We start from the raw sequence: 8,743 nt of genomic DNA, 5'->3' as shown, positions 1-8,743 counted from the left end.
CTTTAAATGGTATGGATTCGGAATTACATAGTGTAACATGTGGTGTCCCACAGGGATCACTTTTAGGACCCCTCTTGTTTATATTGTACATTAATGACTTCCAGTATTCATCTAAACTGTTATCTTTTTTACTTTTTGCAGATGATTCCAATATATTTTTTTCCCATAAAGATCCTCAATATCTCCTGAATACCGTCAATATTGAGTTGCAAAAAATAACAACCTGGATTCATGCAAACAAATTGTCCCTCAATCTCAAGAAGACTAATTACATGTTATTTAGCAACACAATCAAAACTCTGCCTGGTGATATCTCTTTCGATGGTGTATTAATTGGCAGAGTGGTTACAACTAAATTTCTGGGTCTTCATATTGATGAGAATCTAAATTGGAAAACTCATATCAACATATTATGTAAGCTGTTGTCAAAGAATGTAGGTGTTCTAAACAGGCTTAAATTGTATCTCCCAACACATATTCTGAAAATTCTATATTCAACTTTGATTCTTCCTTATATAAATTATGGGATCCTTGCATGGGGTAACTCTCTTAAGACACAGCTGACTTTCTAGCTCACACTTCTCCTTTGTTTTATGAACATCATGTTTTGAAGTTGGAAGATGTTTATTTTCTGCAATTGGGGTCGCTCATGTATAGTTTTCATAGAGGCGATTTACCATTGACGTTAGCATATTTATTTCATAGGAACAACCAATTTCATAATTACCCAACAAGAAATGCGACTGCACTGCGTACTCCTCATGCAAGGACAATATTTGCTCAGAAAACACTGATCTGTACAGGGACAAAGTTATGGATTGTTTTGAACTCCAACATTACCGGGTCTGTTAGTATTTCTGTTTTGAAAAGGAAGTTGAAACTTTCATTTTTGAATAAGTACATTTATGATGTATAATTATTTTTATTTAAATACATGCAGATCTATGTGATTAGCAATATAAATTCTGTAAAATGTCTCGACCAACTGGTACATGTACATGTACTCCTGTCATTAAGTACTAGTAGTCATTTCAATTATAGTTTTTGTTACAAACCTCGTATCTCTTGCCATTTTCTATCTTGTAACTTTGTGCTCCCTCCGTTATTCTATCTATCTATTTGTCTATCTATCTATCCATCTATTTTTTTTATACCTACTTTTCTTTTTTCCAACATATCCATTATTCTTCTGTAAATAGTTTTTAACCACATATGTATCCTTGTATAACCTTAGTACAACCCATTTTTTTTTTTAGTATTATCAACCAGTTTAGCAAAAATCAAGTTTTGCTTTAAACAAACAAATAACGTATTGTTTCAATACTGAGGGACCGTATAACAAGCCTGGCTTCCAAATGTCTCCTCGTCTTCCTTGTATTTATATTACTTTCCTTTAATTATCGATATTTGTTGCTTTTAAACGTTTTCGACATATGCGTTAGCATATAATTGTACATGTATCTTGTTATATGTTACTTTTTCAAGGAGGATCAATAAAGTTCATTCAAGTTCATTAGGTGGTCTGTCATTAAGATGACAGATCACCTATTATATTCGTCAGAATTTTCTTTATTTTTATTGCCAAATCTTTGTCCACCTCTATCTCAAAATCGGGCATGTCAATTTCCTTGATTTTCATGTCATGTATGGGCATCATTATGGACATGGGAATGGAAACTTTTCAAGGTTATCAAATCATGATGACGTCATCTAGGCGCCATTTTGTAAAATTAAATGATTGATCATATCATCGCAACTAATCATCAAAAATCATCCATATTTGCATCATATCAAGTTCAGGTGACAGGTCATCAGGACATATCATCAGAGGTCATGCAAAGGTCACGACGCGCACGTACGCGCGCGTCAAAATTTTAAATTTCCCCAAATCGACCGTGGTCAAGTTTGGGTACGTTTCTGGTCATTTTGAGCATGTCAAGAATTTGCGCGCGCACAGGTATGCGTGCGCGTTCTTGCACCTACCATCGTTATGCATCTTCGAGTCATCATTTCTTTCATGTCTTTCCATTGTTCATTATCTTCTGATTAATTTGATACCTCATTCAGCCTCTTACGACCAATAATACGGGAATGCGCGTCCATTCAAATTTGCATTACGCGCGCGTAAATGGGCTAAAATATGCCTATATAAAATTCACTGTAGCTCTTCAGGGAGTCCGTTGATCCCAATTTTTCTTTTCATATTCGAATAGAGTATGAATAGGAGATATGATTTCATGCCACATTTGACTCTTAATTACATCGTGACGTCATCAAAATGGCGTCGGAACTAAGAACAAGTGTTTTCTGTTTCATGATGTCACCACAGTCATTTAAATTGATTTTAATTCCGTAAATCTTGGTCTGTTCTCGCCAAATTTTCAATATGTTTTAGCTTAGAATGTATCCTTTAGACAATATCTCCACTGTTTCATTTTAAAGCTTGTACTATTCTCAAAACTAGAATTTGTAGAGTTTTGTCATCATGCCAATTTGGAATTGCAAGAATGTACATTCAATGTCAAGTTGACAATATGTTTCCTATTTTGCTCTCTGTGCTTGTCGAACACACTGTGGCCGACTGGATAACACACCTGACTGGTATACCAGGGTTCGGTGGTTCAAACCTCGCTGGACCCCCTTTTTTTTTTTTTTTTTTTTTTGGTCCTTTTTAGGTGGTCTGTCATTAAGATGACAGATCACCTATTATATTCGTCAGAATTTTCTTTATTTTTATTGCCAAATCTTTGTCCACCTCTATCTCAAAATCGGGCATGTCAATTTCCTTGATTTTCATGTCATGTATGGGCATCATTATGGACATGGGAATGGAAACTTTTCAAGGTTATCAAATCATGATGACGTCATCTAGGCGCCATTTTGTAAAATTAAATGATTGATCATATCATCGCAACTAATCATCAAAAATCATCCATATTTGCATCATATCAAGTTCAGGTGACAGGTCATCAGGACATATCATCAGAGGTCATGCAAAGGTCACGACGCGCACGTACGCGCGCGTCAAAATTTTAAATTTCCCCAAATCGACCGTGGTCAAGTTTGGGTACGTTTCTGGTCATTTTGAGCATGTCAAGAATTTGCGCGCGCACAGGTATGCGTGCGCGTTCTTGCACCTACCATCGTTATGCATCTTCGAGTCATCATTTCTTTCATGTCTTTCCATTGTTCATTATCTTCTGATTAATTTGATACCTCATTCAGCCTCTTACGACCAATAATACGGGAATGCGCGTCCATTCAAATTTGCATTACGCGCGCGTAAATGGGCTAAAATATGCCTATATAAAATTCACTGTAGCTCTTCAGGGAGTCCGTTGATCCCAATTTTTCTTTTCATATTCGAATAGAGTATGAATAGGAGATATGATTTCATGCCACATTTGACTCTTAATTACATCGTGACGTCATCAAAATGGCGTCGGAACTAAGAACAAGTGTTTTCTGTTTCATGATGTCACCACAGTCATTTAAATTGATTTTAATTCCGTAAATCTTGGTCTGTTCTCGCCAAATTTTCAATATGTTTTAGCTTAGAATGTATCCTTTAGACAATATCTCCACTGTTTCATTTTAAAGCTTGTACTATTCTCAAAACTAGAATTTGTAGAGTTTTGTCATCATGCCAATTTGGAATTGCAAGAATGTACATTCAATGTCAAGTTGACAATATGTTTCCTATTTTGCTCTCTGTGCTTGTCGAACACACTGTGGCCGACTGGATAACACACCTGACTGGTATACCAGGGTTCGGTGGTTCAAACCTCGCTGGACCCCCTTTTTTTTTTTTTTTGGTCCTTTTTAGGTGGTCTGTCATTAAGATGACAGATCACCTATTATATTCGTCAGAATTTTCTTTATTTTTATTGCCAAATCTTTGTCCACCTCTATCTCAAAATCGGGCATGTCAATTTCCTTGATTTTCATGTCATGTATGGGCATCATTATGGACATGGGAATGGAAACTTTTCAAGGTTATCAAATCATGATGACGTCATCTAGGCGCCATTTTGTAAAATTAAATGATTGATCATATCATCGCAACTAATCATCAAAAATCATCCATATTTGCATCATATCAAGTTCAGGTGACAGGTCATCAGGACATATCATCAGAGGTCATGCAAAGGTCACGACGCGCACGTACGCGCGCGTCAAAATTTTAAATTTCCCCAAATCGACCGTGGTCAAGTTTGGGTACGTTTCTGGTCATTTTGAGCATGTCAAGAATTTGCGCGCGCACAGGTATGCGTGCGCGTTCTTGCACCTACCATCGTTATGCATCTTCGAGTCATCATTTCTTTCATGTCTTTCCATTGTTCATTATCTTCTGATTAATTTGATACCTCATTCAGCCTCTTACGACCAATAATACGGGAATGCGCGTCCATTCAAATTTGCATTACGCGCGCGTAAATGGGCTAAAATATGCCTATATAAAATTCACTGTAGCTCTTCAGGGAGTCCGTTGATCCCAATTTTTCTTTTCATATTCGAATAGAGTATGAATAGGAGATATGATTTCATGCCACATTTGACTCTTAATTACATCGTGACGTCATCAAAATGGCGTCGGAACTAAGAACAAGTGTTTTCTGTTTCATGATGTCACCACAGTCATTTAAATTGATTTTAATTCCGTAAATCTTGGTCTGTTCTCGCCAAATTTTCAATATGTTTTAGCTTAGAATGTATCCTTTAGACAATATCTCCACTGTTTCATTTTAAAGCTTGTACTATTCTCAAAACTAGAATTTGTAGAGTTTTGTCATCATGCCAATTTGGAATTGCAAGAATGTACATTCAATGTCAAGTTGACAATATGTTTCCTATTTTGCTCTCTGTGCTTGTCGAACACACTGTGGCCGACTGGATAACACACCTGACTGGTATACCAGGGTTCGGTGGTTCAAACCTCGCTGGACCCCCTTTTTTTTTTTTTTTTTTGGTCCTTTTTAGGTGGTCTGTCATTAAGATGACAGATCACCTATTATATTCGTCAGAATTTTCTTTATTTTTATTGCCAAATCTTTGTCCACCTCTATCTCAAAATCGGGCATGTCAATTTCCTTGATTTTCATGTCATGTATGGGCATCATTATGGACATGGGAATGGAAACTTTTCAAGGTTATCAAATCATGATGACGTCATCTAGGCGCCATTTTGTAAAATTAAATGATTGATCATATCATCGCAACTAATCATCAAAAATCATCCATATTTGCATCATATCAAGTTCAGGTGACAGGTCATCAGGACATATCATCAGAGGTCATGCAAAGGTCACGACGCGCACGTACGCGCGCGTCAAAATTTTAAATTACCCCAAATCGACCGTGGTCAAGTTTGGGTACGTTTCTGGTCATTTTGAGCATGTCAAGAATTTGCGCGCGCACAGGTATGCGTGCGCGTTCTTGCACCTACCATCGTTATGCATCTTCGAGTCATCATTTCTTTCATGTCTTTCCATTGTTCATTATCTTCTGATTAATTTGATACCTCATTCAGCCTCTTACGACCAATAATACGGGAATGCGCGTCCATTCAAATTTGCATTACGCGCGCGTAAATGGGCTAAAATATGCCTATATAAAATTCACTGTAGCTCTTCAGGGAGTCCGTTGATCCCAATTTTTCTTTTCATATTCGAATAGAGTATGAATAGGAGATATGATTTCATGCCACATTTGACTCTTAATTACATCGTGACGTCATCAAAATGGCGTCGGAACTAAGAACAAGTGTTTTCTGTTTCATGATGTCACCACAGTCATTTAAATTGATTTTAATTCCGTAAATCTTGGTCTGTTCTCGCCAAATTTTCAATATGTTTTAGCTTAGAATGTATCCTTTAGACAATATCTCCACTGTTTCATTTTAAAGCTTGTACTATTCTCAAAACTAGAATTTGTAGAGTTTTGTCATCATGCCAATTTGGAATTGCAAGAATGTACATTCAATGTCAAGTTGACAATATGTTTCCTATTTTGCTCTCTGTGCTTGTCGAACACACTGTGGCCGACTGGATAACACACCTGACTGGTATACCAGGGTTCGGTGGTTCAAACCTCGCTGGACCCCCTTTTTTTTTTTTTTTTTTTTTTGGTCCTTTTTAGGTGGTCTGTCATTAAGATGACAGATCACCTATTATATTCGTCAGAATTTTCTTTATTTTTATTGCCAAATCTTTGTCCACCTCTATCTCAAAATCGGGCATGTCAATTTCCTTGATTTTCATGTCATGTATGGGCATCATTATGGACATGGGAATGGAAACTTTTCAAGGTTATCAAATCATGATGACGTCATCTAGGCGCCATTTTGTAAAATTAAATGATTGATCATATCATCGCAACTAATCATCAAAAATCATCCATATTTGCATCATATCAAGTTCAGGTGACAGGTCATCAGGACATATCATCAGAGGTCATGCAAAGGTCACGACGCGCACGTACGCGCGCGTCAAAATTTTAAATTTCCCCAAATCGACCGTGGTCAAGTTTGGGTACGTTTCTGGTCATTTTGAGCATGTCAAGAATTTGCGCGCGCACAGGTATGCGTGCGCGTTCTTGCACCTACCATCGTTATGCATCTTCGAGTCATCATTTCTTTCATGTCTTTCCATTGTTCATTATCTTCTGATTAATTTGATACCTCATTCAGCCTCTTACGACCAATAATACGGGAATGCGCGTCCATTCAAATTTGCATTACGCGCGCGTAAATGGGCTAAAATATGCCTATATAAAATTCACTGTAGCTCTTCAGGGAGTCCGTTGATCCCAATTTTTCTTTTCATATTCGAATAGAGTATGAATAGGAGATATGATTTCATGCCACATTTGACTCTTAATTACATCGTGACGTCATCAAAATGGCGTCGGAACTAAGAACAAGTGTTTTCTGTTTCATGATGTCACCACAGTCATTTAAATTGATTTTAATTCCGTAAATCTTGGTCTGTTCTCGCCAAATTTTCAATATGTTTTAGCTTAGAATGTATCCTTTAGACAATATCTCCACTGTTTCATTTTAAAGCTTGTACTATTCTCAAAACTAGAATTTGTAGAGTTTTGTCATCATGCCAATTTGGAATTGCAAGAATGTACATTCAATGTCAAGTTGACAATATGTTTCCTATTTTGCTCTCTGTGCTTGTCGAACACACTGTGGCCGACTGGATAACACACCTGACTGGTATACCAGGGTTCGGTGGTTCAAACCTCGCTGGACCCCCTTTTTTTTTTTTTTTTTTTTTTGGTCCTTTTTAGGTGGTCTGTCATTAAGATGACAGATCACCTATTATATTCGTCAGAATTTTCTTTATTTTTATTGCCAAATCTTTGTCCACCTCTATCTCAAAATCGGGCATGTCAATTTCCTTGATTTTCATGTCATGTATGGGCATCATTATGGACATGGGAATGGAAACTTTTCAAGGTTATCAAATCATGATGACGTCATCTAGGCGCCATTTTGTAAAATTAAATGATTGATCATATCATCGCAACTAATCATCAAAAATCATCCATATTTGCATCATATCAAGTTCAGGTGACAGGTCATCAGGACATATCATCAGAGGTCATGCAAAGGTCACGACGCGCACGTACGCGCGCGTCAAAATTTTAAATTTCCCCAAATCGACCGTGGTCAAGTTTGGGTACGTTTCTGGTCATTTTGAGCATGTCAAGAATTTGCGCGCGCACAGGTATGCGTGCGCGTTCTTGCACCTACCATCGTTATGCATCTTCGAGTCATCATTTCTTTCATGTCTTTCCATTGTTCATTATCTTCTGATTAATTTGATACCTCATTCAGCCTCTTACGACCAATAATACGGGAATGCGCGTCCATTCAAATTTGCATTACGCGCGCGTAAATGGGCTAAAATATGCCTATATAAAATTCACTGTAGCTCTTCAGGGAGTCCGTTGATCCCAATTTTTCTTTTCATATTCGAATAGAGTATGAATAGGAGATATGATTTCATGCCACATTTGACTCTTAATTACATCGTGACGTCATCAAAATGGCGTCGGAACTAAGAACAAGTGTTTTCTGTTTCATGATGTCACCACAGTCATTTAAATTGATTTTAATTCCGTAAATCTTGGTCTGTTCTCGCCAAATTTTCAATATGTTTTAGCTTAGAATGTATCCTTTAGACAATATCTCCACTGTTTCATTTTAAAGCTTGTACTATTCTCAAAACTAGAATTTGTAGAGTTTTGTCATCATGCCAATTTGGAATTGCAAGAATGTACATTCAATGTCAAGTTGACAATATGTTTCCTATTTTGCTCTCTGTGCTTGTCGAACACACTGTGGCCGACTGGATAACACACCTGACTGGTATACCAGGGTTCGGTGGTTCAAACCTCGCTGGACCCCCTTTTTTTTTTTTTTTTTTTTTTTGGTCCTTTTTAGGTGGTCTGTCATTAAGATGACAGATCACCTATTATATTCGTCAGAATTTTCTTTATTTTTATTGCCAAATCTTTGTCCACCTCTATCTCAAAATCGGGCATGTCAATTTCCTTGATTTTCATGTCATGTATGGGCATCATTATGGACATGGGAATGGAAACTTTTCAAGGTTATCAAATCATGATGACGTCATCTAGGCGCCATTTTGTAAAATTAAATGATTGATCATATCATCGCAACTAATCATCAAAAATCATCCATATTTGCATCATATCAAGTTCAGGTGAC

Source organism: Lytechinus pictus, chromosome 13 (genome assembly GCF_037042905.1).
Source record: "Lytechinus pictus isolate F3 Inbred chromosome 13, Lp3.0, whole genome shotgun sequence".
NCBI lineage: Eukaryota > Metazoa > Echinodermata > Echinoidea > Temnopleuroida > Toxopneustidae > Lytechinus > Lytechinus pictus.
Note: the sequence above shows the minus strand (reverse complement) of the source record.